Genomic DNA, 10,841 nt, shown 5'->3' on the forward strand with positions numbered 1-10,841 from the left:
GGGGCTACTATTCGTTGTGGTGCGCAGGCTTCTCATTGCGGTGGCTTCTCTTGTTGCAGAGCATGGGCTCTAGAGCACAGGCTCAGTAGGTGTGGCTCACGGGCTTAGTTGCTCCGCGGCATCTGGGATCTTCCCGGACCAGGGCTCGAACCCATGTCCCCTGCATTGGCAGGTGGATTCTTAACCACTGCACCACCAGGGAAGCCCTATAATTATTTATTTGTAATTCTTTCTGTCTTTAGCCTGAGGGTACAGAATCAAAACATGGTGTTCAAAAGTTACTTGGGTTAATTCTCCCCCTCTGCATTCAGTGTAGTTATGTCTCCATGCCTTTTTCTTTTTATCTTCTTTCCCCCAACAGGAATGACCACTTTACCAAGCAAATTTGATCAAAAACTGCAAATCAACTGGAAGCCCTTCCAATTAGAATAGTCTGTTTGATGGCTCCCTTATAGCAATTTCTATTTTGTGTTAAATTGTTTCCTTTTCTCTGGGTGTCTCCAATCAGAATGAATGCAATGTAAGGGTACAAGAGTGACCTCTCACCATTCGAATCTTCCATAGAGCCTTTCAGATAAAGCATATAAATCTTTGTGGCATCAATGAAAACAGCCCTCTGGCTAGAAAAAAAAAGTGGCAAAGATGATTAAAGGGATGAGAAAAAAGCTGAAGCCATGCAATTATGTTCCTTACAATTCTAGCATAGTGGGGCTTCCCTGGTGGCGCAGTGGTTGAGAATCTGCCTGCTAATGCAGGGGACACGGGTTCGAGTCCTGGTCTGGGAAGATCCCACATGCTGCAGAGCAACTAGGCCCGTGAGCCACAACCACTGAGCCTGCGCGTCTGGAGCCTGTGCTCCGCAACAAGAGAGGCCATGATAGTGAGAGGCCCGCACACCGCGATGAAGAGTGGCCCCCACTTGCCGCAACTAGAGGAAGCCCTCGCACAGAAACGAAGACCCAACACAGCCAAAAATAAATAAATAAATAATAATTTAAAAATAGTTAAAAAAAAAAACAATGCTAGCATAGTAATATTTGACTTATTGTCTATAATGTCTAGGGTTCCTATTCGATCTTCAGAACATCCGTTGAGCATGGACATTATGGTTTACATTCTTATAAAGGAGAAAATTGAGGTTCAGATGGATTAAATAACCGGCCCATGCACCCTGCTTAATAAGGGGTCTGGAACAGAACAGGAATCTCCTGTGGAAAAAAAAAATTAATTTAAAATTTTCTCTTCCAAATGAACATGCTTATTGTAACAAAATCATTCAGAGATGCATGAATAAAAGTAGTCTTCCCTTTCCTTCCCCACCTGCCACCAATGTTAACCATGTCATGTGTATCCTTCCAGACCTTTATCTTTCACAAAAGCATGGTCTTGGGACCTTCATAAATGCCAGGATTCTGAGAGTAAAAACCATATGATCCATATGAGATGAGGGAACGGAAGCAAAAGACTCACTTCATGATGTCAGTCTAACACTCTGACACACTGGCTGTCTCCCAGATTTGATAGAGATGGACTTTCAAATTATGATCGTTGCAGAGAGAGAAGGTTCTACCACCCGGAGCCCCCGGAGCCCTTGGGGACATGCATATGGCTTTTCAGTTACCTCAGAGTCTCATTTTTCCTACATGTAAAATGTGAGTCATGGCCAGTTGTACTCTAGAGTCCCTTTAGCTGGATAAACCCACGATATATAACTACTTTCTCTTCTTCCTTAAGAAAACTTTGCATTTTTAATCTATGCCCATGCTGGGGAGACCATGAGTGACAGAGAGTCTGCAAGGGGATGCAGAATGCTTTCTCTTCCTCTTCAGTAGCCTTTACTTCAATTGGAGAGTTGAAGAGCACAGGTTATAACCCCTGGATTCTTCACTAGCCGTCCTTTCTTGTTTTGTTTTCTGCTGGGTGCCTGCTTTAATAGCGAGGATCCTCTTGAAGAGCTAGTGACATCCAGTTCTGGCCCAGAGTAACTCCAGTGAACAGACAGGCTGGGGTGTTTTGTCTCCAAGGAAGGTCCAGGCTCTTTGAACTTGTTTCACCTTCAGCTTTCTGTACTTGAAAGAAGCATGAATCAAGTACCATATCTGCAGTGCCTGTGACATCTGTAATTCAAGACAGGGGAAGAGGACCTGCCCAAGGAAACTTTTGTTCAACAATCCATACAAAGTGTAGCAATAGATACCAAATTTCTCCCTCCATCTCCACCTAGTGGGAATTTCCCAAGAATCAAGGAACCCACAGATTTGGGTTCTAGCAATCTCTGGCATGATTCTTAAAATTATTTATTTATTTATTTTTGGCTGTGTTGGGTCTTCGTTTCTGTGCGAGGGCTTTCTCCAGTTGTGGCAAGCGGGGGCCCCTCTTAATCGCGGTGCGCGGGCCTCTCACTGTTGCGGCCTCTCCTGTTGCGGAGCACAGGCTCCAGACGCGCAGGCTCAGTAGTTGTGGCTCACGGGCCCAGTTGCTCTGCGGCATGTGGGATCTTCCCAGACCAGGGCTCGAACCCATGTCCCCCGAATTAGCAGGCAGATTCTCAACCACTGCGCCACCAGGGAAGCCCTGGCATGATTCTTAGTGATGTGTCTTTGGCCAACTTATTCCAGTCTCTGAGTTTCACACAAAGGGAATTCACTGGATGAGTTTCTACATCGCTTCTAGCCCATTCATGCTAGGACTCCGAATGGAAACTCAGCCACAGCTTAGATTTCACACAGACTTGGGAAACCTACAGCCCCTCCTCTCTACATGCCTTAGCTAAAGCGCAAGTCCTGGTGCCAGGCCCCCAATCTCTTAACAATTAATCATAGGACTTCTCTTCACCGAGGGCGAGCCAGGCCTCTGACCACCTTCCTTTGCTCATATGAGGTCAGGCAACCTCTTCTCCCCTCTAATTAGAATGGGCATGATTCACAAACCTAGTATCATCATAGAACGTGGTGAATAACTTTCCATTCATACCGCAAGGCATTAGACTTTACAAACAAAATCCAGATTTTGTTTGTACAGATTTTTCAGCCAGCCTAACTACCCCCTAGAAGCCACATAGGTTCTAAAATGAATCACGTCCTTTCGTTATCCCCTATTTTACATTGTTACTCACCTTGGCAAAATGGTCAAAGGATTAGTTCAAGCAGTTCCCAACCTGGGGTTTCTAGACCTGAAGGGATCCATGAAAGGGGTAGTGGAGGTCTTTGAGCTATTTTCGATATTTCCAAAAGCCTGACAGAAATTGTGTATTATCTGAGATAAGGCTGCATAGGCTAACTAAAATGTCAAGTTGCTTAGCTTTTTGCCCATATCCTTATCAGTTCAACGTGTAGCTATAGCTATCAGGTGTTGATATGAAATTGGAATTGGAAGGCATGTGTGCCTTTGTTAAGTAAGAAAGGAGAAGCTATTAGTTCTACATGCAGGCTGCTCATTAGACAAAATATTTCAAGGCATAGGGTCTACGTGGGGAAAATAATAAAAAATGTCCCTGATAGGAAAGAAATTGGAATCCCATTTCTAACTGCCCATGAACTTAACCCACAAATTGCCTTCACATTACGATTTCACCCTTGCTTAAGGAGGTGTCTCAATGCAGTTGTCAACCACTATGATTCCTTTACCTTGGGATACGTGGATCTGCTACAGATGAAAGCCAGGCATCCACCCGGATAAGTATTTTCCAAATTAAGGAACCTTTAAAGAGCTCTAAGGGAGCTGTAGAAATCACAGAGTTGCAGCAGGAAGAAATGGTGGGTCCCTGGGATTTGCTGACTGTCAGGGCTGCTGTGTGTGTTTCTGGGTATATGTGAATGTGTGTGTGTTGGGGCATGAGTAGGTTGGGGAGAATCTAGATGTGTGTTTGTGTGATTGATGGATGAGTGTAGGTTGCAGAGTGGGAGGGAGTGAGAATGTGTGTGTGAGTCTACAGCGTATGAGTGGCTGATAAAGAAGTGTCTATGGAGTTACATGCTGTGTGTGTGCATGTGTGTGTTGGGGGGGTGGGGGGCTGGATATGGACTGCGTGGGGAGGTGAGTGGGCAGGTAGGGGTGTGTATGCATGTGCAGACTTGCGTATGGATGTGCAGGAAGTGAAGTGGAGCCCTGGAGCCTCCTGATATAAACATTTGAGAGAAACTCTCCCCCAGGCATCGACTGAGTGCAAATACAATAGACAGAGTTTATGATTTCATAGATTCTAAATAAACGGAGGGTTAAATCAAGTTCACCTGAAACAAAACAGCCTGTAATAAAGAGCCTGGTGCAACCCAATCTGTCAGGGACTGCCAATTGCGTCTTCCCGACCCAGCTGCAGATGTGGGTTGTTTTCTCTCGCTGGCTCCGCAGCCCTGGATGAGGGAGCAAGGGTGCCTGGACGGGGACTGGTGAGAGGAAGAAATGAGGTCTGCCTGAAACTACAGTGAACAGACACACAGGGTGTCTGGGGACCCTTTCTATGGGGACGAGGGTGAAACATAGTCAGGAGATGCCCCCCACCCCCAGAAGCCCCTGGGGAGTACAGTGGGGAGGCTCTGACCAGTTCCCTGGTATTTTACAAGATCCCGGATGGCTAGACTCTTGAGAACCTCTGGTTCTGTGAGTGTATTTGGGGGTGAAGTGCAGAAACACTATGGCCTCTGCTTTATGATGGAGGTCTAAATCACCTCTGCCTCTTCCAGTGTGGACAGCCCTGATCCCCATCTGCTCTCAGCCTTTCCTGTCTGCCTGACCCAGATTTCTGGAGACTCCGTCTCACCCAGAATCTGCTTATCCCAGAAGCTGTGGGGCCACAACAGGGCTCCCATTCTCAGCACAGGGAGGTTTGGGTCTTTTGTTGGTTGGTTTGTTTTTTTCCCCTTGTTAGACCCATCCCACAGCATCTAGGGGATTTCTTTTGCTGATGCCTTTTCCTCCAAATAGACCTCAGAAGGCCTGGGCTGAAGCCAGAATGTCTAGAGCCAGCCAATATGAGAGGGATGGGGCCTCTGATGGTCATCCTTGGCGAGTCCAAGAGGCCAGGCTCACGTCCCGCGAGACTTGGGGACCCCATACAACTCTCCTCCCCGACTCCAGCCTGCCCTCCCAAGCCATGCAGCAGACTAACGTGGGCTGCCCCCTGCTTCCTCTAATCCATCCTCCACATCGCCAGACAAGTGTTGTTTCAAAAGCTCAGATCTAATTGCGTTACTCTCCAGCTCAAAATCTTTTGTCTGCAGGAGAAACTCTAAAATCTTTTACCTGGTATGTCAACTCTTGATCTGGTCTTTACATTCTGATACTCCGTTGTCGTTGCTGTTAACTGCATTTACAAAGATCCCTTTTTGCTCCGTCCAAACAAATTTCTGCCTAGTGCTGTTGGGGATTGGCTAAGGGAAGACAAAGGAGGAAATTACATGGTGGAGAGATAAACTTGTCCACCTACATCTCATCCTGATACTTTAAAAATTGTGTTTGTTGTTAAATTTTTAACCAATCTGAAATTTATCTTCGTGGTGGATTGTTGTTTCAAAATGGAGAGCCAACTCTCTCCATCTTTCTCTCACTGATTTAAAAATGCTGAATCTATCATACAAAAAATTTCCATATAGTCTTTCAGAGAATTTACTATTTTATGCTGCTGATATATTCATCTGTTCTACTGGTCGGTAAATTACAGCCCATGGGTTAAATCTGGCCCACATCCTGATTTTTTACAGCCTATGAGCTAAGAATGGTTTTACATTTTTTAATTGTTTAAAAACATAATCGAAAGAAGACTATGTCTTGCCACGTGAGAACAGTATGAAATTAAAATTTTAGTATCCATAAATTAAGTTTTATTGGAACGCAGCCACCTCCATTTCTTATGTTTTGTGTACAGCAGCTTTCACACAGCAGAGCTGAGTAGTTGCAACCATAAGACCCACAAAGCTGAAAATATTTACTGTGTTTACAGAAATGTTTACTTACCCCAATCTATTCCCAAACCAATACAGCATATTTTAAATTACTCTAGTTTTATATATTTTGATACCTACTAAGCAGGAGCAGATTCAATTATTGTAGGGCCTAAAGCTCATATAATTTGGGAGATCCTCTTTAAAACAAAAGAATACCAGATTACAGTTAGAAAATTAGGTATAAAAGGAAATAATTATTGGGTGAGAAAAAGATCACAACAAATTACAAATTTTTAAAAGTTTTCAAATACTACAAACATCACAAAATCCAGAAAAATAATAGTAATTGACACATCTCTGTGATAATTTTTTCCTCCAGTTTTTGGGCTATATACTCTTTATCACCCTCCTCACATGACAACCATTTTGTAATATTTTCTAGAGGGAGAATTAAAAAGTTATTCAAACTTTCCTTTGAGTCAATTGAAGTTTAGTTTTTTTATTATTGATAGCTTTAAAAAACTCAGTATAATGCATAGTTATTGGCAATGACAGTTAAAGTTTTAAGATTTTTGTCAAATTTGGAAAAACCTCTAGCTAATTTCTTTTTTAAAATATGTTTTTAATATTATGAAATTATAAGAAACAACCTATTTATTAAGACATCAAATCTTGTAAAATGTGACCAACAAAAAGCAATATTTAGGAACTAAAGTTTAATATATCTTCATATAAGAAGTAATTATTTTCAACAAAACTTCCATTAAATCCTATCTATCACTTTGACCAATTATCTATTCCTAATAGTCTTATTAATTAATTAATTAATTTATTTCCCCCAATTGTCTTTTTATTTATTTTTTAAACATCTTTATTGGAGTATAATTGCTTTACAATGGTGTGTTAGCTTTGTGATACAGCAGTAGCTAATTTTTTTTACACCTGAGCTGTAAGGTTTCAGGGTATTTCAAGTTTTCTGTGATGTGATTAATCTGAAGGACTCTCTGAACTGACAATACTCATTAGCCAGTTTCATGTCAATTTTCTTGTCATAGTGGCAAAATATAAATTTATTTTTGTTGATATCAACATATTTTGTCAAACCAGCAATAAATGTAAATATGTTTCCAGTGTGTCCTTATGATTCATCATCTTCACGACTTAGATCATCAAACAATCTATGAGCTTATTTGTAACTTCTGTTTAAAACATATCTCTTTCTCTTGATAATTATGCCTTTTGATATAATTTGGCAATTTTTTGTTATACTTTTCTCCTCCGTGTGTGCACAATTTCTGTTAATTTTATAACCCATTTTTATTGCTTGGGTTTCCTGCTTCATTATTTTCTCTGATTTCTTTATCTATATTTTAATAAATAAATTTAAAGATGACAAAAGAAGTTACCTTTTATATCCATCCAAATCAGAAGTCTATAATTTCTCACTATTTTATTGAAATGTTCCAGAACTTCTTCCTAAATTGCAGTTAAAAGAGGGTATTCAGGGGCTTCCCTGGTGGCGCAGTGGTTGAGAATCTGCCTGCTAATGCAGGGGACACGGGTTCGAGCCCTGGTCTGGGAAGATCCCACATGCCACGGAGCAGCTGGGCCCGTGAGCCACAACTACTGAGCCTGCGCGTCTGGAGCCTGTGCCCCGCAACGGGAGGGGCCGCGATAGTGAAAGGCCCGCGCACCGCGATGAAGAGCGGTCCCCGCACCGCGATGAAGAGTGGCCCCCACTTGCCGTAACTAGAGAAAGCCCTCGCACGAACCGAAGACCCAACACAGCCAAAAATAAATAAATAAATAAATAAAGTAGCTATAAAACAAAAATAAAAAAAAAAAAGAAGTTACAAACTCAAAAAAAAAAAAAAAAAAAAAGAGTGTATTCAGGGCTTCCCTGGTGGCACAGTGGTTGGGAATCTGCCTGCCAAAGCAGGGGACACGGGTTCGAGCCCTGGTCTGGGAGGATCCCACATGTCGCGGAGCAACTAGGCCCGTGAGCCACAATTACTGAGCCTGCGCGTCTGGAGCCTGCGCTCCGCAACAAGAGAGGCCGCAATAGTGAGAGGCCCGCGCACCGCGATGAAGAGTGGCCCCCACTTGCCGCAACTAGAGAAAGCCCTCGCACAGAAACAAAGACCCAACACAGCCATAAATAAATAAATAAATAAACCCAAAGTTTAAAAAAAAAAAAGTGTATTCAAGCTTTGTCAACTTTACGAATTAATTTTGCATCTCATTTGCTTTCCAATCTCTCTCTTCGAGATGAATTTTAGAGTCCTGAAAATGTCATCGTAACCACAAGCACATTGCAAAAACGTAGTAGTGTGTTTTGGGGTTCTGGCTCAGGGTAAGTTGAGTTTGGGGTAGACACATGGGGTTCACAGTCACTTCTGTGTATGGTTTGGCTATTGCAAAGCCAATCTGGTATAGCAAAAGCTTTCAACAATGGCCACGGTGCCCATGACCTCACCTTGAACCTGTCCTGTTACTGCTCCAATACCACTGGACACAGGTTGAAATGTGACAGAAGGGGAGGTAGAGCAGAAAGAGACATGAAGTTAAGAAATTTTAATTTGGCAATTTTCACGAAAACATATGGCCACGTCATAATGCAGCGAGGCTCCTCCCAGGAGAGGGGTCCTGAGGTTGAAGCATTATTCTCTTCATGCTAGGTTCACCTCTGCTAGTAGATTCCCCTCATTGTCCATTTTTAAAGCTGCCTTGGCTGTACATTTTCCCCTTTTCTATGAATTTGGGAGTCAGCTTGTCAAGTTCCATGAAAAACGCTATTGGGTTTTTATTGGGATTGCATTGAATTTATACGTAAATTTGGATACTGTTCTCATCCCTCCAATACTAAATATTCACACCAAGAATGAGTTATATCTGTCCATCCCTCAGGCCTCTTTTATGTCCTTCAGTAAAGTTTTGCATTTCTCACAATGTATGTTTGGTACTTACTTGTTTTTGAAACGATTTTTGTTTGTTGAGCTTGACTCACGATATTAAATGCTCATATTTGTTCTAATATTTGTCAGTAGTCTAGATAGAAGATTATATTGTCTGTAATAAAAAGGAGGTTTTTGTCTCTACTCTTCTGGTATTTATAACTTTTTTTATTTCTCTTGTCTTCCTTCATTGAATAGGGCTCCAAGTACAATGCTGATGTTTCCAGCAGACGCCTTTATCCCAGAAAGGCAATTGCTCTCTAGTCCTGGTTTTCTAAGAGGGTTCTTTTGATTACTGGGTTTTTTTGTTTGTTTGGTATGAATGTTGAATTATAACAAGTACATTTTTTACATGAATTGGGATAAACAAAGAATTTTTCTTTTGTCTATTAGTGTGGTGATTTATATGAATATTTTTTCTAATATTTTTATATTTTCATTTCTTTCATCACTTGCAATTTTCAATTGATCAGTAGCTTGGTCCCCTTTTTAATTCAGTTATTTATTTATGTCTTATCCCATCTTTCATTAAGTAAATTTGCTGAAGATTTGTCTCTTTTATTAGTCTTTTTAAGAAAGAACTTATGGTTTTATTGACCACATGTATTTTTTCTGTGGCTTGTCTTTTCAATTAAGTTATTAGTCAATGAGGAAGGGGGGTTCCTTGGTACTCTGATGTTCTTTTCCTAGCTTCTTGAGTGAGAAACTTTGTTTATTAACATTTGCTGTTTACCATTGACAAACAAATGCACTTAAAGCTACAGATTCTCCTCTGGCTTTTATTTACCTGCATCCCACAGGTTTTCTACAGAATACTCTTGTTATGGTTCATTTCTAGGCTTGGCAAAGCAAAAATCCTTTTTAAACAGGATACAAATTGGGCAAGCCATAAAAGAAAAGGTTGGTAAATTTGACTACATCCATGTTAAAGTAGTATAAAGTTTAAAGTTAAAAGACAAAAAGATACTTGAAGAATATTTATTTTTCATGGAAGAACAATTTGATATCCATAATATAGTACTGATTTCTATAAATCAATAAAAAATAACTCAATATAATACTGGACATAGGATGTTAACAGGATTACACAGAAGAGGAAATAAAATAAGTGGCAAGTAAATACAAGAGAAAGATGTTGAATGTCCCAAATAATCAGTTAAATGAAAATAAAAACAATGGCATGAAACCCTTTCTCAACCAAAAGATTGGCAAAGAGGGAGTCCCAGAAAAGAGAGTGTGAGAGAGGTACAACCTCAAAGTTAATGTGTACAGAAAATTCAACAGGGACTTCCCTGGTGGCGCAGTGGTTAAGAATCTGCCTGTCAATGCAGGGGACACAGGTTTGATCCCTGGTCCGGGAAGATCCCACATGCTGTGGAGCAACTAAGCTCATGCACCACAACTACTGAGCCTGCACTCTAAAGCCCAGGGGCCACAACTACTGAGCCCACATTCTACAACTACTGAAGCCCAAGCACCTTGAGCCTGTGCTCCGCAACAAGAGAAGCCACTGCAAGGAGAAGCCCGCGCACTGCAACGAAGAGTAGCTCCCGCTCGCCGCAACTAGAGAAAAGCCCGTGTGCAGAAACAAAGACCCAATGCAGCCAAAAAGAAAGAAAGAAAGAAAGAAAATTCAACAGCCATTCACAGTAGAAACTCTCAGCAATCTAGGACATGAAGTGAACTTCTCCAGTCTGATAAAGGGCATCTACAAAACAACCAACAGCTGACATCATATTTAATGATGAAATAGTGAATTCTTCTACTGTAAAATCAGGAACAAGCAAAAGGGGACCATTCACATTACTTTTATTCAACATGATGTCTTTGCCATTGTACTAAAGCAAGAAAAATAAATAAAAGCATAAAAAATAAAAGTAATAAGTAAAAGTGCCTCTACTGTAGATGACATTACTGGGTATACACAAAATCTCAAGGTGACATACAAAATCTCTTACATATAAAACCAATTAGTAATGGGCTTCCCTGGTGGCACAGTGGTTAA

General features: G+C 41.3%; 1 long non-coding RNA gene across 1 annotated transcript in view; it reads left to right on the top strand.

The window, feature by feature from the left end:
* LOC309627208 overlaps positions 1 to 7,731 on the top strand; it is a 385,485-nt gene extending 377,754 nt beyond the window's left edge. The window contains exon 2 of the long non-coding RNA XR_014243594.1: positions 7,388 to 7,731. This is a non-coding gene — a long non-coding RNA (uncharacterized lncRNA). The remainder of the gene's footprint in view (positions 1 to 7,387) is intronic.
* The last annotated feature ends 3,110 nt before the right edge of the window (positions 7,732 to 10,841 follow it).

The sequence above is a fragment of the Balaenoptera borealis genome (genome assembly GCF_965194805.1).
Source record: "Balaenoptera borealis genome assembly, chromosome: 3".
Lineage (NCBI taxonomy): Eukaryota > Metazoa > Chordata > Mammalia > Artiodactyla > Balaenopteridae > Balaenoptera > Balaenoptera borealis.